The sequence below is a fragment of the Narcine bancroftii genome, chromosome 3 (assembly GCF_036971445.1).
Source record: "Narcine bancroftii isolate sNarBan1 chromosome 3, sNarBan1.hap1, whole genome shotgun sequence".
NCBI lineage: Eukaryota > Metazoa > Chordata > Chondrichthyes > Torpediniformes > Narcinidae > Narcine > Narcine bancroftii.
In genome coordinates, this window is record NC_091471.1 from 258796939 (window position 1) to 258815907 (window position 18969).

General features: G+C 40.5%; 1 protein-coding gene across 7 annotated transcripts in view; it reads right to left on the minus strand.

Moving 5' to 3' along the window:
• Window positions 1-18969, minus strand: part of LOC138758575 (EVI5-like protein) — a 424266-nt gene that overhangs the window by 359658 nt on the left and 45639 nt on the right. Inside the window, exon 2 of one of the 7 annotated variants that reach the window (XM_069927711.1) lies at window positions 7702-7770. The exons of the other annotated variants lie outside the window; for them this stretch is intronic. The gene's annotated coding sequence lies outside the window, so the exon portion shown is untranslated. The remainder of the gene's footprint in view (window positions 1-7701; window positions 7771-18969) is intronic. 7 annotated transcript variants of the gene reach the window in all.

The following is an 18969-nucleotide window of genomic DNA, read 5'->3' on the forward strand; positions in this document are numbered from 1 at the left end:
ATGTCTTTGACTATCAGCTCAGATGAACTGTGCGGCATTCTTCCCAACTATGGCTGCCCACAAAAAAATAATTACATTTGCTTCGTGTGGGCCTGCAAGAACCAAATCAATGGGACCGTGTCAGAGCCAATTCCTGAACACCTATGTAATGCAAGGTTGTGTCACTGACATTTAATTTTAAAATCCTTTCTGCTGAATATTGCATCTCATGAAAAAGCTGCTCGTTGAAGTGAAACCAACATACTGTATTAATACTGCCAAGACCACTAGATGGACTATAGCACAGAGATTGACACATGTTCAGAGGCATTATCTATTTATTAACTGATGCATGGGAGATATTAGACCTTCCACCCAACATCTCAAGCTGTGAGATGCACTGGTGTCCCACCTGTATTGCAAGTCACACAAGCTTAGTGGAGTGTCAGATGTTTACAGTTCAGACGCTGCCAGCCCAAGATTAGAATGTTACTCAAACTGCCTTATCAGGAATTTTGTTATTTTAATTTAAACTTATAGCACGGTAACATGCCCCTTCAGCCCTTGAGCCAGTTTTTGAAGGGTTAAAGGAAACTGAAGCACCCAGAGGAAACCTTCACAGACACACGGAAAATAAATAAACTCCTTTCAGAAAGTCATCATCACTCAGTCTCTCCAGCCTCTCCTTGCAATTCAAGCCTTTTATTCCTGGTAAGATCCTTGAATTTGCATGTTTCCCAGCACCAGTGTTCTGTACAATTGTAACATGGTCTCGCAGCTCTTGTACTTAATTATTTTACTGTTGAAGTCAAGCTCGCCAAATACCTTCTTCACAATTGTTATCTGCTAGATTAGACCCAGGTCACTAGCATGGTAACAGTGTTGTGCTAACCGCGGCATCCTGAGTCAGTAGTAACTTTCCCATTACCCGAGAAAGTAAGGGAAAGTAGTGTTCCAGAGCTCGGGACAAAGCATAGTGAAATTAACTGGTTCTTTCCATGGGAACATACCAACTTGAATATTAAATATTCACCCAATCTCTTACCTTTTGGTTTTACATTCTCTTTCCAGTTGAATTTATTAGCCCTACTTGATGACATAGTGTGATGGAGATAGTGAACTGTGAAAGTTACATCTACAGAATATGTCTGCTCCTTGAGGAAATTCACCTTTGGGTAGATGAGCTCGAGTTTGAGCTTTGGACACATGCACAGACTAAGGTTTACTGGGCACTGTTCCAGAAGTCACATCCTTTTGGGTATGTACTCAAGATTTGATCAGTGGACAGGGTCAGGAAGTTGTGAGTGAGGCAAGTATATGATTCCAAAAGATAATACTGAAGGAGTTCACTTCACCAATGTGAAGAGATGATAAAAACTGATATACAAATATGAACATGAAGATACAAAAATTGACATGAGTAAATGAATGAAGCCAGTACAAACAGGATGAGACATGGATATTAGAATGCAGGAAGCAGAATCAGTCTGAGTAAGATAAGGATCTCCTAGCCTTTAGACAGAATCAGCAAGTTCACTGTATGAATGAGATAAGGATAAACAATAGATAATAGAATATAGGAAGTAGAGTTAGTATGAATGAGATAAGGGTCTCCTAGCCCTAGACAGAAGTACCAAGTTCTACATATATAATTAGTAAGCCTTACACAGATTTATCAAGTTATGTATATTAAATTAGTAAACCCTAGACAGGATTAGCGAACTCTGCATATGAAGAGACTGTATCTGAGAGTGGGAAAGGTGTGAATGGGGACAAGGGCAAGGTTGTGAATAAGGACAATGAGGATAATGACATGAGAAGACACCAACAGGATACCCCCTGGTCCTCCAAGTGCACAGAAACAGCACGTAGACAGGCAGGATTACCTAATGCCAAACCTCTCCAGCAGGCAGAAGAATGTAAGGGGGAGGGTATTCCTAGACTGAAATTCACTGTATAAAAGTTGGGTGAGCCCCAGTGTATGTGTGTATTCCCATGGTAAGGGGAAGCACCCAACTTTGCATGGTTGTTTAATAAATGTTCTTTGTTCTCAATTTTTGTCTCGAGCAATTTCTGTGAAGGTACATCTATTTCTAACAAATGGGGGCTCGTCCGGGATCACACCCCCTCCACTGACAGAGTGCCCGACGACGGGGGTAGGTGCACCCCAGCTGATTCAGCTGGACTCACGGACAGAGGGTGACTGGTCAGTGGATGAAGCGAGTGATAATCCGAGAAGAGGCATTGAGAACAAACAACGAGAGGAAGTTAAGGAAGTGCGCTAGAGATTGCTACTGGAACTCAGTAAGAGGAATTCTACTTGCCTGTTAGTATGGGAAGTGTGGGTAGCAAGGAAGAGAATCCTAGTGAAGGATGTGAGAATCAGATAACCACGTACAGCCCGTTGGGATTAATGTTATCTGATTGTGGCGCGGGAAGAGCCCGTGGAAAGAACAAACCGACCATGGTCAGGTATTGTTGCATAGAATGGGTTAAAAGCCCGATTAAAGGGAGCTCCGTATACTGGCCAAAGTTCGGATCCGATGATGACTGGATGTGTCAAGCTTTGAACATCTGGCTCTATCTCCCATGGTAAGGGGAAGCACCCAACTTTGCATTGTTGTTTAATAAATGTTCTTTGTTCTCAATTTTTGTCTCGAGCAATTTCTGTGAAGGTAAGTCTATTTCTAACACCAAGAAAAGAACAAGTCCACTACAACCATTTAAAAAAACAATTACATCACAATGGTGGGGGAGACTTCAAAAAGTGGAATGTAAGGAATGCAGTGTCACGAACTAACAACCCTTTTTATTTTGTTTGGGACTAAAGGGACTAACAAAGGAACAGCAATGGAAAACTTACCAGACAATATTTTAATTAAACTATCAATAACATAATATTTCTTACTTATCTCTAAACTTAACTCTAAATTTAAGCCCCACTATGCGCAAATGTGTGTGTGTGTGTGTGTGTTTGTCCTCTATCTTAAAAGCTTCTCTATTGAAATCTTTTTTTTATTCTGTGTTCCCCCCCCCCTTTTGTGAGGAGTAATACATTGGCAACTTTTTCCCTTTTTCAGGGAATAGTGCTGCTGTTCAGTTCTGCATCTCAACAGAACAGCAAGTTTCCTTAAAACTGACCTCTGACTTGCATTTCCATAATATTTCTGGCAAATCTCTCACATCACATGGCATGTGATGTCATTTCTGCCTTTGAAGTTTATAAGGTCTTTTTGACCTGAATGTGCTCATTTTCGTCCACTTCTGCCTCTGTGAGATCTACTCTCCTCAGAGCCAAAATGGCCATGCGTTTATATAGGGTGCTTCTGAATATCACCTATTGTTTTCAGTATCCCAAAAAAACCATCATAAATCCTTTCATCTTCTTGACAATTTTCATCTCAAACTGGCTTCTGTCTTCTATCTCAAAGAACCATGTGTGTTTAAAATGATAATGTGTTGTCTTTGTGCCCCTGTAACCACCCAAAACTAACTCATTAAACCACACCTAGATAAAAAAAATAGTTTTAACTTTAAATTAAGCATTTATTTTAACAGATCCGTTATGTGCAGTCATTGATACACATATTTACTCGGGAGATAGATGTGGTTCCCTGGAGCTGGGACGATGAATCTCAAAGACCACACTGTCTACTGAAATGAAGAAGCCCAATTTGATTCAGGCCTCAAGATAACAGGTTGGGACCAAGGGATGCATTCAAGGATTTCTTAAATTGTGGCGACGCATACTAATGGCGAACCCGCCCCACTTGTACTGCCGCGTGGCGGGGCAGCCACAAGAAGATGGCGCCATCGGGAAACCTACTGGCCTCGTGGCTTTAACCCAGCATGTGCCTAGGGCAGCCGTTATGACATCACCGCCCACGCGGGGGCAGAGCTCACGCTGCCCTTAAAGGGGCGCGCACAGGATTTGAAATAAACAGTCATTGAGAACCACCAACGAGGTAGCTGTAAGTCTCTTGCTTAGTAGCTGCTGCTACATTGGTGACCCCGATGAGCCAGACATTTTTCCCAGCATGGAACCCGTAGAGATTAACACTGTCGCCGTAAAACTGCCCTCCTTCTGGACCCATTGCCTACATATGTGGTTCGGGCAGGTGGAGGCGCAGTTTCGCCTCAGGAACATTTCTTCAGACACCACCAAGTTTTACCATGTTGTGAGCGTGCTTGACAAGGAGACTGCAGCCAGAGTGGATGACCTCATCCACAATCCGCCAGCTGAGAGTAAATACCCTGCCCTCAAAAGCTTCCTTCTGGCATATTTGGCCTCTCCCCACAACAGCACGCCTCCAGACTCCTGCACCTAGACAGGCTTGGAGACAGAACAACGTCGGCCCTGATGGACGAAATGCTGGCGCAGGCGGAGGACCACAAGCCCTATTTCTTGTTCCACCAGATCTTCTTGGAGCAGATGCCCGAAGACATTCAGCTCCTGCTGGCAGACAAGGACTTCACAAACCCACGGCGAGTCAAGGCACGAGCAGACACCCTTTGGTGAACCAAAAAGGAAAATGAGGCCACCCTCAGCCAGGTCACCCACCCAGGCACCAGTCGGTCACAGCCCTCCCTCAAGCACAAGCTGGAGGAGCACTATCCCACCTGGAGCTTCTATCACCAACGCTGGGGACCTCAGGCTCATAAGTGCAGACAGCCCTGTACCTTTCAGGGAAACGACCCGGCCAGACGCCGTTGATGGCCGTGGCAGCTGGCTACGCAAACAGCCTTCTCCTCCTCTTCCTCCTGGTGGACACCAGAGCGGAACTGAGCTTCTTACCACCAACCACCCTCGAGACCCACACCCGAGCATGGGGTCCCACCCTGCGGACAGCCAACGGGTCCACCATCAAAACCTTCAGCACCCGCAGGGTGCAGATTCAGATTGGGAAAAACAAGTTCCACTGGAGGTTCGTGCTGGCCTCAGTGGGTACTGCGCTACTGGGGGCCGATTTCCTCAGGGCGCATGGCCTACTGGTGGGTTTAAAGGGAAAACAGCTGATCAACGATACACCTTCCATTCAGTCCACCTCGATGCCACGGAAGCCTGCAGGCTGGAGATAGCCGCCATCACCACTCCCAGGGATGAGCATTCCAGCATACTCAACGAGTTCCCCACCATCCAGAAGCCGCAGTTCACCGCCGCCATGCCCTGGCACAGGGTCTATCACCATATCTCCACGCAAGGCCCCGCTCTGTACTCCAAGGCCAGGAGACTACCACCCGAAAAGCTACAGCTGGCCAAGGAGGAGTTCTTGCAGACCAAGCATCGAGCCCGTCCGCTGCGGGACGCGTAAGCCGGTTCTGGGGGGGGGGGTGGGGGGGTTTGTGTGCGGCACACATACTCGTGGTGAATCGGCCCCGCTTGTACCACCGCGTGGCGGAGCAGCCACGAGAAGATGGCGCTGTCGGGGAACCCCCTTGCCTCGTGGCTTTAACCAAGAGTGCGACTAGGGCAGCCATTATGACATCACCACCCACACAGGGGCGGAGCTCACGCTGCCCTTAAAGGGGCGCGCGCAGGATTTGATATAAAAAGTTGTTGAGAACCCCCAACGAGGTAGCTGTGAGTCTCTTGCTTAGAAGCTGTTGCTACAACATGTCTACCCAAGACAGTTGTAGCACAATGGACAATGGTAAATATTTCTCAGTTATGTCCTGCCAGAATTATAAATGCAATTTGGCTAATTATTGCTGATCTACTCAATGTGCTGTAAGTAACCAAAGATAGGGCTAGTAAGCTGCGATTCCTTATTGATCTCCCTTTAGCTTCTGCTAGGTTCATTTGCCCCCCCCCCCCCACCACTCCAGTCGGCATCACAACCAAGATTTACTTAAGAATTAAATATCAAGATAAAAGAAAAGTTACCCTGGACATCAAGACAACCATTACTCTACATGGCATCAAGGAGTCCTGCTAAAACATTTCAAAGGATATCAAGGGTGTGATAGAATATGTTGTGTTTTATATTGTATATAGATATGTTTTTAAGAGATAAAGTATGGCAGTTTAGTTTAGGTCACATACAAACAGGTCAGCTCAGAATGCCTTGGCAAAAGTCCCCAAGGGACTTCCCTAATGGATTGTTGTTTTGAAAAGCAATAGATGAAAGAACTCGGAGGATTAGGTTCAGAGCCACAGTCTGTCTGAGTGGAGGTGGAGGTGCTGTTCTAAGAGAGTCATGTGGTTTTGCAATTTGAGAGAGTAAAACAGGCTTTTCTGTGTGTGTGTGTGTGTGTGTGTGTGTGTGTGTGTGTATGTGTGTGTGTGTGTGAGAGTGTGAGAGAGAGAGAGAAAGAGAATCAGTTCAGCAGCAACAAATGGGACTGGAACAGGACATCCTGGCAAGCTTGTGGAAAAGCCCCATCAGATGGGTTGTAAGTTCTTAGTTCAGCCTGGTCAACACCCTTGTGGTCCATAGAAGAGGAAAGGACTGGCTGCCTATGTTTCACTTGAAATAAGTGAAACAAAAATGAACTCTGTGGTGAACTGAAAGGAAGAGGATATCATCTGGAAAACCCTGATGGGGCAAGTTTCTTCGGCAAGACACTGACATGGATGATTACAAGGAATCAGTTTGTGTCCAGCAAACAACAAATCTCTCTCTGAAAACTGACAAGAACCTTCCTGAGCAGTAACCATTTACCTTTCAAGCACCAGAGCCTGGTGAACTTCATAAATGTTAAATTCTGTGCACAGTATAAGAATTGCCTGCAACCAGTGAACTTGGAGGAATGAGAAGTGAGACTGGACTGTGAATTAAAGAACTTTTCTAAACTTACTCACACATTACATACGCGTGCGCTGAGACTAGAAGGGGGTTAAGTTAGGTTAGTTAAATTAATAGCAATAAGTTAACGTTTGATCCTGTTTTCATGTTTAAAGATAATTAAAAGCAACTTTTGTTTAAGCAACCATTTGTCTTGGTGAACATCTGTTGCTGCTGGGTTTTGGGGTCTTCTGGGCTCGTAACAAGATGAAAACAATCTAATAGTTATAATCTTGCCTTGCACAAAGAAAACAAAATGTGTTGAAGATGAATACACGTCAGATCCAGATATTTGGGAGGCCGGTATCCCAAGCCCCATTAATTGCTTCAACAATGAAAGCCAAAACCATTGCAAGTCCTCAGAAATTAAGGTTCATGCTTCAATGCAGTAAAGCTGAGACAATAGTAAGGACTCAAATTACAACTGGCAAGTAAGTCATGTCTCAAAGTTGATGGGCAAAGACTACAGGCCAGCACCACATAGACTGTAGTCAAAAGCCACATGTTCTGAGTTAAGTATCTCAACTCCAGAGACACGTGCACTGAAAAAGACAAACCAAGAATAATGGGATTGCCAGTGCAGCTCCAGTATTGTGAAAAGCTCGAAGGCATTCAGAACAATACAGCAATTTAATACTGCTATTCACCCTACATATTCATTGCCACCACCAGAACTTAGCTGTAGTGTGTACCAATGAGGACATTCCCAAACCCATGAGCACTGGGAGGATTTAGACTTCCAGACTTTAAGAAATACCATTTATTAGCACAAGCAAGATTTTTAATTAATCTTTTTCAAAGATAGTTCCCCTTCTTGGATCCAAATGGGATTGAATTCAATAAAAGAGACAACGAAGGACTTTATTTGCAAGTGTTAATAACAAAAAAAGACGGATAACCCTATATTAATAAAAATGATTAGAACAGGGTCACCAACCTTTTTGAAACTGCGAGCTACTTCAAGGGTACTGTGTAATACGAAGGGTGACCAGTTTAGTACACACTTCTGAAATAACAAAAGTTGCACGGTTTACCTTTAATTGTATATTATTATTAAAGATTAATGATATTCATCTATGTGAAGTCACTGATCACGTTAATGATTCCTCACAATAATTATTAACAATGATTTAACAAGTTAGGAAACAGATAGTTTCAACATGCAACACTTTATTTCTATTAATCTCTGCAACTATTTTATTTTCAAATGATCACTTTTGCAACATTTCATAGGAAATCATCACGTCCCATTTTTACTACCCACTAACTCTAACAATTTTTAACAAATCATGAATTATGTTTGTACAAGTTATCAATTATGTAAGATTTAACAAAAATCAACTCTTTCAGATCTTTAAATAAACCATCACATTTTGTACCAATCACCAAATCTGCAGCATTTTTAACAAAATCATCGTATCTGCCACACTTTACGAACAAACTTGTCACAATTTTTCAATATTTGAATTTGTTGGAGTCAGTAAAAATAAACATTAAAAGATGGGTAATTTAATATAGAAACTTATGAACTCCAACAGAATTTAACTTTGCTATGGCACTGCCATGTTGCCACTGACCACATCTGATATCTGTTTTTTTTGTCTGAGTGGGAAGCTGCTCACCAGGGTACTGTAATCTGGGGTGTCACTTGACACTGCCACTCTGAGTGAGTCTTGCAGATGTTCATCAGTGAGGCGTGTTTTGTGTTTGTTCTTGATGAAGTTCATGTCCGAAAAGGTTGATTCACAGAGATAGATTGAACCAAACAGGCTGGAAACTTTTATAGCTGCTGTGCAAGTTTCCAGACATAACCAAAACTCTTCTATCATACTTGCCCCCAGTTGGACATCGGAGAGAGTGGATATGACATCGGCTCCATTCTTCTCGTCTTTAAACAGTGTTTGCAATGATCATCATTGCTTCCTTGAAAACCTCCCTGCCTGAAAATGCTGCCTTCTTGTTTATCAAAAAATGTATAGCTCTGAATGAGGCTTAGGTTGTTTTCCGGGAGTTTTTCACCAGCTTCGTGAAAAGACTGTTGTTTGCCCAAAGCTGCCTTTAAGTCGCGGACTTCTTTTTCTGCCCGTACTGCGCTGCCCAGTGGGTAGTGAGCATGGTAGCTTTTGTGACACGTACTGAAGTGTCTCTCCACATTGTGCTGTTTTCCCATCGCCACAAATGAGACACACATAGTTTTCTTAAACAGTAGTAAAAAAATCTCTTCCTCCCATTCACTGTGAAAATGATAAGTTTTCTCTCTTTTTTCTGGCATGTTTTTGGGAGTAGAGACTGCATTTAGCTCGTCATCTTCGCAGCGCCTGCTAGCTTATTCAGCAAACGCTGATGGCTGTCATGCACGCAATTCTGACCTTTGAACAGACTAGATTAGAGTTCATGTATATTAAAACATTTTACTTTTGAAAATTTTTCTATATACAGGTACACAATCCTTTATCCGGAACCCTTGGGGGACAGAGTTCCGAATTTTGGATTTTTCCGGATTTTGGAAAGCCAGATTTAAACCCATCCAAATTGTGCTGCCGTCTCTCCCAACCCCCCCTCGCCGGTCCAACTCACACTGCCGATCTCCTGCCCGCCCAACTCACGCTGTCGGTCTCTCACCCCCCCAACCCCCCCCCCCCCACCGGCCTGTCTCGCGCTGCCTGTCTCCCGCCCATCCGACTCGCGCTGCCGGTCTCTCCCCCTCGCCCGTCTGACTCGCGCTGCCGGTCTCCCTCTCCCCTCGCCAGCCCGACTCGCACTGCCAGTACCTGTATTTTTGTTTTCAAATCTACATCAATGCAAGTGTAATTCAAAATGAATAGCAACACAATTAAATAAAATTTTAGACAGAGCTCATTGGTGACTAGTGCTATTTTTAGAACAGGCCCGCGGGCGACTCATGTGGTCCCTGCGGGAACCTGGTACTCACAGACACTGTGTTGGTGACCCCTGGATTAGAATATAGCAAGAAATAAATGAGTGCAGTGGAAAAAAAAAGCAGGTACATCATTAAGAACACCATATGTTGCTACCTATAAATCTGGGTAACAAAATATTAAATTCATGGTAATGATAAAGGAATAAGATATTTTGATGATTGTTATGTGGAGGGATCTCTTTTTTATCACAACTTTATTTATTCGTTCAACAAAGTTATTACATACAGTAAAAAAAGTACATATTGAGAACAATTAAAAAAATTTATATAAAAAAGAAAAGAGAGAAAAAAAAAAGCACCCCCCCCCTCCCCCTGTCAGCCAGCTCTCTTTAGGAGAGCCAAAAAGAAAAAAACTAAAATCTAATCAAAGTAAATTTAAATGTAAATATTCTGAATATAAAGACCACTTAAGAAAAGAATAATTATCATGTAAAACATCCATTACCAATCAAGTTTTCATCTCATTATGCTATCTATTAATAACAATCACAATAGCATTTTTCCATGTACTTGCTATATATTTTTTGCTACAGATAAAGCTAAATATATAAAAGCAATCTGAAATCTATTTAATCCCAAATCTTTCAAAGGCTTCAACTTACCCAACAAAAATATTGCCGGGTCTAAAAGTATTTTAATCTTATACAAATGTTCCAAAAACAATTGAATTGCTTTTCAAAAAGATTGTATATGTACACATAACCAAACAGCATGAAAAAATGTTCCAACCGAATTACCACAGCTAAAACAAGAGTCTGATTCACTAAAACCATATTTTTTTTAACTTTTCAGGTGTTAAATACATTTGATGTAAAAAATTGTAATTAACCATTGCATAACGAACATTTATCAATCTAGTAACACGATCATGACGACCAGTCATCCTCAGAAAAAATAAAATTAATATCCTTTTCCCATTTCATCTTGGATCTATCCCATCCTTTTTTTTCCATACTTGTAATATTTGATACATCAATGAAATATTTCCCTTCTTTGGTACAATCACAAGAAAAGATTCAAATTTAGTCAATTTAGATAAAATCATATCTCTACCAAATATTTGTTTTACTAAAGATTGAAGTTAATAATAAATGAATAAAGAATTGTCATTAATACCAAAATCTTCCCTCATTTGATTAAAAGATTAAAATCTACCTTCTTTAAAACAATCCCTCAAATTTTTTATACCTTTAGATTTTCAATGTAATAAACATTGATTATGCATTGAAAAAGGAATGTTGATTATTATATAACAGTGTTAAAGTCAATAATTTACCCTTAGAACCTACTGTTCTATTTTTCCTCATCCATAACTTCATTAAGTCCTTTAGTATGGGCACATTATATTGTTGTAATAAATTTAAATTCCACCGAAACAAAATTTGATGTATTTCAAATTCAAAAATATTTGCCATTTAAATTTTAGCCCAACTAGGGGGTCGTTCCAAATCCATTGAAGAACTAATAAATTTAAATTGAGCTGCCTCATAATAATTTTGAAAATGAGGTAAACGTAATCCTCCTTATGCATATTTCCAAGTTAATTTATTCAAAGCTACTCTCGGAAATTTACCCTTCCATAAAAATTCCCTAACCATTTTATTTAAACCTCGGAAAAAAATCTTATTAAGTAAACACAGAATTGACTGAAACAAATATTGTATACGAGGAAAGATATTCATTTTAATTGTATTTATTCTTCCAATTAAATTTATAGGAAGATCCTTCCACCTAATCAAATCAGTTTTGATCTTTTTCATTAACGGTATATAATTTAATTTATATAAAGACTGATAATCAACATCCACATTTATACCCAAAAATTTAATTCGATCAGTCCACTTCAAATTAATAATATTCTTATAAACTGAATAATCTCCTTCACCTATCGGTAAAATTTCACTTTTTTCCCCAATTAACTTTATATCGAGATAAATACCCATATTGTGTAAAACACACTTTCAAGTGTAAAAGTGACTGAGCTGGTTTTGTTGAATACACCAATACTTCGTCAACAAATAAATTAATTTTATACTCCTCATCTAAAATTCTCATACCTTGTATCTGTGTATTTTGTCATATCAGCTGTGCTAAAGGTTCAATTACTAATGCAAACAAAGCTGGAGACAAAGGACAACCTTGTCAAGTTGAACGGGTTAATTTAAAAGGTTCCAAGATCTGACCATTTGCCAATACCCTGGCTATTGGTTTATTATATAAAGCTTTAATCCAACCAATAAAAAAAGGACCAAACTTAAATTTCTCTAAAACTTTAAATAAAAAATTCCACTCGACTCTATCAAAGGCCTTTTCTACATCAAGAGATATCACCATCGGATGGTCAGGGCACTGTCAATATTTATCAATCAAACTAATCACTCGAAGAATATTATCTGAAACTTATCTATTCTTTATGAAATCTGTTTGATCAACATGTATCAACTTAGGTAAAAATTTAGCCAATCGATTCGCTAATACTTTAGCTATTATTTTTTTAGTCTACATTTAACAAAGAAATTGGTCAATATGAAGACACCTTCAACGGATCTCTATTCTTCTTAGGAATGACAGTAATTAAAGCACTAGAGCATGATTCAGGTAAATCATAATGTTCATTAATCTGTTGTATCACATCTCCAAACACTGTAGATAAATCATCATAAAATACCTTATAAAATTCAACCAAAAACCCGTCATATAACCATATAACCGTTTTTGTGATTTTCCATTTGGCATTTCCATCATAGCCAATTTAATTTCTAAATCAGTAAAAGAAGCCTCCAGCTCCAATATGTCTTCTTCTTCTAATACCGGTAATTTCAACATCGATAACAATCGATCCACTCTCCTGTTTTTCCTCAGAAGTATATAGTTTCTTATAAAATGAGTAAAACTCATCATTAATCTCACGAGGTTTATAAGTAACAGTCGATTTTGGTCTGACTGCATTAATAACCCTTGATACCTGTTCTTTCTTTAACTGCCATGCAAGTACTTTATGTGCTTTCTCACCCCACTCATAATTAGCATTGTTGTTTAGATCTGTTAATCAAGCATTCAAATTGATAAGATTCCAATGTATTGTATTTCAATTTCAATCTAGTCAACTCTATCTTCTGATTTTCCGTCACATCTCTCGGAATTTCCTTTTCTAATTCATCAATCTGTTTCTCTAATTCAAGGCTCTCAGTCAAATAATTATTTTTAACCTTAATCAAATAATTATTTTTAACCTTAGTATAACTAATTATTTGACCTGTCAAGTAAACTTTCATAGCATCCCACAATATAAATTTACTCTGAAAGGAGTTAACATTCTCTTCCAAGAAAAAATTGATTTGTTTTTAAAAAATTCAATAAATTCCAGTTTTTTTAACAACATCATATTAAATCTCCAACGAGAAGCTGCATGAACTTTTTCAGAACTTTCATAAGTAAAATACAACAAAGAATGATCTGAAATTACCCGACTTTTATATTCTGCTTGCAATATTTTCCCCTGTAAATGTGCCGATACTAAAAAAACATCTATTCTGGAAAAAGATTCATGTCTAAATGAATAAAAAGAGAAATTCTTCTCTGTTGGGTTGAGACGTTGCCAATGTCCACTAAATTAAGATCTTTCATCAAAGCTCGGATTTAAATTGCCATTTTGGATTTTTTAACATTTTTTTGAAATTTATCTAATAAAGGTTCCAAAACACAGTTGAAATCTCCTCCAACCAAAACATTTTCATTAGCTTGTCCCAGAAGCAAGAATGCATCTGAAATAAATGCTTCATCATCCACATTCGGTGCATAAATGTTAAGTAAAGTCCAAACTTCATTAAAAATCTTACAATTCAATTTAAGAATACGTCCTGCATTCATTTCCATTGATTGTAATTCAAAAGATTAATTTTTATGTATTAAAATTGATACTCCCTTAGCTTTAGAGTTAAATGAAGAAAAACATGTCCAACCCAGTCCCTCTTCAATTTCATACTTCCTTTTTCATTCAAATGTGTCTCTTGTAAAAAAGCAATATCAATTTTCATCTTTTTGATATATGCCAAAACTCTCATGGTTGATCGGGTTGTTTAATCCCTGAACATTAAAAGTAGCAAACTTCAAATTTGACATATCTAATACAATTACTAAATACCAAAAATAATCACAAAATTAATAATAACAAAGAAAAAAAATTTTATATATAGAAACCCCAAATTAAAATATATAGACCCTCCAAATAAAAATAATATTCGTTAATAAAAAGAAAAAAAACAACAAAAACTACCAAAAGGTAGTAACTCCCAAAAAAAAACTGGGTGTGATTACCCACTCGTGATTGATGACAAAGAAATTAGTGCAATCCCCTCCTCCCCAGCCAGCTAATCAAAAATATTAACATATTACAAAAAAAAATTTCAGCCTTGAGATTCCAGTCCAGATGATGAACTCATTTCAAGAGTAGATGAACTCTTTCTATTCCCATTCTTTCCATTTCTGCCATTTTTCCCATTTCCAAGACCATCAGATTTTCTTTTAGGAGATAATGGTGGACTTCTTCTTTGTCCTCTGATATCTGGTAGCGAATTAGCAAAATCCATTGCCTCATGTTCATTCTCAAAGAACTGAGACTGATAGTTTCCATAAAACACTTTCAATACAGCAGGGTAACGAAAAGCAAATTTGTAACCTTTACGCCATAAAACGTCTTTAACTGCATTAGATTCACATCGACGTCTAATAACATCTTGACTCAAATCAGGGTAGAAAAAAACTCTACTATTCTGGACCATCATTGGAGCTTGACTTTGTCTTGCATTTTGAACTGCAAGTCGAAGAATTGCCTCTCAGTTCACTGTTTGAACTGTGTGGATAATCACAGCTCTTGGAGGTTGACCATGTAAAGGTGTTCTTCTTAAAGCTCTATGTGCCAGGATCTCAAATTTGTTTTCATCTATCTCGATGATATTCTGATACCTAGCTGTGACCATACCGAGCACACTACTCACCTTTTTGTACACTCGCCTGAATGAGTATGGGTTGTTCATTAACCCAGCAAAATCCAAGTCCGGCCATGAGACTATTGATTTCTTGGGCAACTGGATTAATAAAGATGGGACCAGGCCTCTGCCTGAGAAGGTAAAGGCCATTCAGTCACTTGCTAGGCCAAATACAGTCAAGAGCCTACAAGAATTTGCCAGTATGATTAAATTTTTACCACCGATTCATATAGGCAGCAGCCTGCATCATGAGGCCATTATTCTCCCTCATTTCCAGTCATAAGAAAGGTATTATATGGATGAATGAGGCAGCTGAGGCTTTCCAATCCACTAAGTATGCTCTGGTCAATGCAACATTACTGGTACGCCCTAGGCCTGATGTACCGACAGACCTCAGAACGAATGCCTCTGATACAGCGGTTGGGGATGTGCTTGACCAGCTGGTACATGGACAGTGGCAGCCACTGGCCTTTTTTAACAAGCACCTTCGGCCACCAGAACTGAAATACAGCACGTTCAACCACAAACTGTTGGCTCTGTACCTGGCAGTGAGGCATTTTCACTATTTCCTAGAGGACAGGATTTTCCATATCTTCACCAACTATGAACCACTCATCTTTGCTTTCGGCAAGTTTCAGATCCAATGATCAGCCAGGCAACAGAGACTCCTTTCTTATATTTCAGAATTTTCCACCAATGTTAGTCACATCGCGAGAAATCCAATGTGGTGGCTGACGCATTGTCCTGACCCGCCATTTCCGCCATACATGCCCCCCACCCCACGCATTCACTACATGGTCTTGGCAAAAGCACAACAAGCCGATCCTGACATCCCCGCTTATCGGACTGCAGTAACCGGCTTGCAGCTAGAAGACGTCCCAATTGGTCCAAGTGAAATGACTCTTGTGCGTGACACAGCTATCAGTAGGCTAATCATCCCAGCCAATTTGAAAAGACAAATTTTGACATAGTCCACAATCTGGCACACCCCTCCATCAGGACCAGTCAGAATGGTAGATGACCGATTAATTGGGCATGGCCTCCGAAGAGAGGACTTGCACACAATGTCAGTCTGCTAAGATCCAGACACAGGTTAAGACTCCTCTCCAAACTTTCGAACCACCACAGCGAAGGTTCAGCCACATATATGTGGACGTTGTTGGCACACTACTGGTGTCATGGGGTGCCCGATATCTGCTCATTGTTGTAAACTGTTCGACCAGCTGGCCCGAAGCAGTGCAGTTACCTGAGATATCCACCGAGAAGTGTTAGGGTCCTGCTAGGGTCCCAGAACATCTCACTTCTGATAGACCTCCAATCTATGGGCAGCCTTGGCCAATGCCCTGGGAACCCAACTCCAACAATGGCATAACACCCACAAGCCAACAGATTGATGGAAAAGTTCCATACGAACCTCGAATCAGCCCTCATGGCCATACTCTCAGGGCCCAATTAGACAGATAAACTGCTGAGAGTCCTCCTGGACATTCGAGCTGCATTAGAGGATTTCAATACTTCTGCAGCAGAGATGATATACGATGAGCCCTTAGTCATCCTGGGCAAATTCTTGACAATTCACCAGACACCAGCCTAGCTAGACTGTGTGAATGCTTGAGAATACTCGCCCCAACACTTCTCAAAGCACATGGTCATCACCGATCTATTGTCCCCAAAGACCTCAAGAACTGTAAATATCATGTCCTCCGACACAATGGGTCCACCTGCGTTCTGGACATCTGAGACAGGGAAGAGACTTTCATGATTGACTGCTCAAACCGGCACATTTGGACAGCAGTCAACCAATCACACTCCCAATCTTTCACCGCAAGGGCAAGCTTTCCAAAGATACTAATACCTCTCCGATCGCCGTTTCTGGGGGGGGGGGGAGGGAGCACCGCAGGCCGATGCCATTTGAACATGGCAATCAAGCAGGCTGCGCGAGGTGTCAGCAGCTTGTTCCTATAGGCCACTGCAGTTCGGGTTCTGCCAGCGACGGATCACCAGCGACGGATCACCAGCGACGGATCACCAGCGACGGATCACCAGAGGGCCAGGGCCAAGGCATCTAGGGCAGCACAAACCACACCCATCGACAATGCTGCAGTAAAATGGGCCATGAGGACACCAATCAGAGCCTTAAGTGACACGGTCATGCCTGTCGGTCACATGGCAGACAGAGTCTGCCTGACTATATAAAGGAGAGCAGTCAGTTCATTAAATCAGTGTTAACTGCACTCCTTGCTGTGTGTCTTATTTCCAAGCTAGAACCTCTATACACTGCACAATACCAATTTTAAAAGGCCCTTTGGCGACTTTTCTGGCATGTGAGAGATTGACTCAAACAGTATTGTCTTTAAAATGGAACTAAGAATTTTCAAATTGGTCTTCAATTTGTTCTGCAGAACATTATTATGAAAACCAATTTAAATTGTGTAAATACTTGAATTTTACAAAACTTGCTTGTAAACTCATTTTATTACCTGTTTATTCAGCAATGCATTTTGTATTAACTGTTTTGAATTTAATGCATGCATTTAAAATTTAAACATACTGAAGAGAAAAATATACAAATCGTTTTTATCAATGGAACATGCAAAAATATTAAAAGAAAAGATGGTTTAAAAAAATGATAGTCAGCATGGCTTTGTGAAGGGAAGGTTATGCCTCATGAATCTAATAGAATTTCTTGAGGAAGTAACTAAAGAAATTGTTGAGAGGAGGTAACTAAAGAAATTGATAAGGGTAGGGCAGTAGACATGGTCTACATGCATTTCAACAAAGCATTTGACAAGGTCTCCCACGAGAGACTCATCCAGAAAGTCATGAGTTCAGTAGAAACTTGGTTGTGTGAATAAAAAAATTGCCTTTTAGGAAGAAAGCAGAGTAGTAGTGGAAGGAAAGTATTCTGCCTAGAGGTCGGTGACTAATGGAGTTCCGCAGGGATCTGTTCTGGGACCCCTGCTCTTTGTGATTTTTATGAAGAGGCGGAAGGATGGGTCAGTAAGTTTGCAGTGACGCTAAGGTTGGAGAAGTTGTGGATAGAGTTGAGGGCTGTGGAAAATTACAAGAAGATATAGACAAGATGCAGAGTTGGGTAGAAAAGTGGCAGATGGAGTTCCATCCAGATAAGTGTGAGGTGATGCATTTTGGAAGGACAAACCAGAACAGGGTTAATGGTCGGTTGCCTAAGAGTCCAAATCCATGCACCACACAGGTTGATAATAGTTAAGAAGGACTAAAGGATACTTGGATTCATTAATGGGGGGGGGTGGAGGGATATTGAATTCAGGGGTAGAGAGGCCATGTTGCAACTCTACAAATCTTTGGTAAAACCACAAAGAGTATTGTATTCAGTTCTGATCTCCTCATTATAGAAAGGATGTGGATCAGGAAACAAGTCTTATGAGGCAAGGTTTACAGAGCTGGGATTTTTCACTTCGGAATGTAGAATGATGAGAGGAGACTTGATAGAGGTCTAAAAGATTATGAGAGGCATAGATAGGGTGGACAGCCAGCATCTGTTTCCCAGGATATATGAACAAAGTTAAGGGAGAGAAGTTTAAGGGAGACGATAGTGGCAAGATTTTTTTTTTTAATTAGAGTTGTGGGTGCCTGGAATGCCTTGCCAGGGATGGTGGTGAAGGCTGAAACATTAGGGCATTTAAAAGACTCTTGGACAGACACATGCATGAAATGAAAATGGAGGATTACAGGGTAGAGGGTTTAGCTTTTTTTAATGGAAGGAATGTATGGATCAGCACAACATCAAGGACCAAAGGGCTTGTACTGTGCTGTATTGTTATATGTTACAACTCTGGAGTGGAGAGAGTGGAGAGTACCAAGTTCTTTGGAGTCTACTTAACAAGTGACCTATTGTGGACACACAACATCTCACTTATCAAGAAGGCGCAACAGCAACTGCAATTCCTGAGAAGACTGAAGCAAGCAAGGAGACCAGCCACCATCATGTCAACCTTCCCATAGCTCAATCTAGAGGGTCCTGGCCAGTTTCATTACAGTGTGGTACAGTTGCTGCAGAGAAATGAATTGGAGGTGAATCCATCGACCATGAGAGCAGCAGAGAACAGAGATATTTTACCAGGATTGTTGTCTGAATCGGGATCCCAAAATCAGTGAGGATCCCCGTACACAACCTCTTTCAACTACTCCAGTTGGTAGAGATACAGGAGTATGAGTGCTCCCCTACTTACTATGGTCTGACTAACGATTTTCCTATGTTATGATGGTAACTCTCGCTATTTACTTTTATGTAATA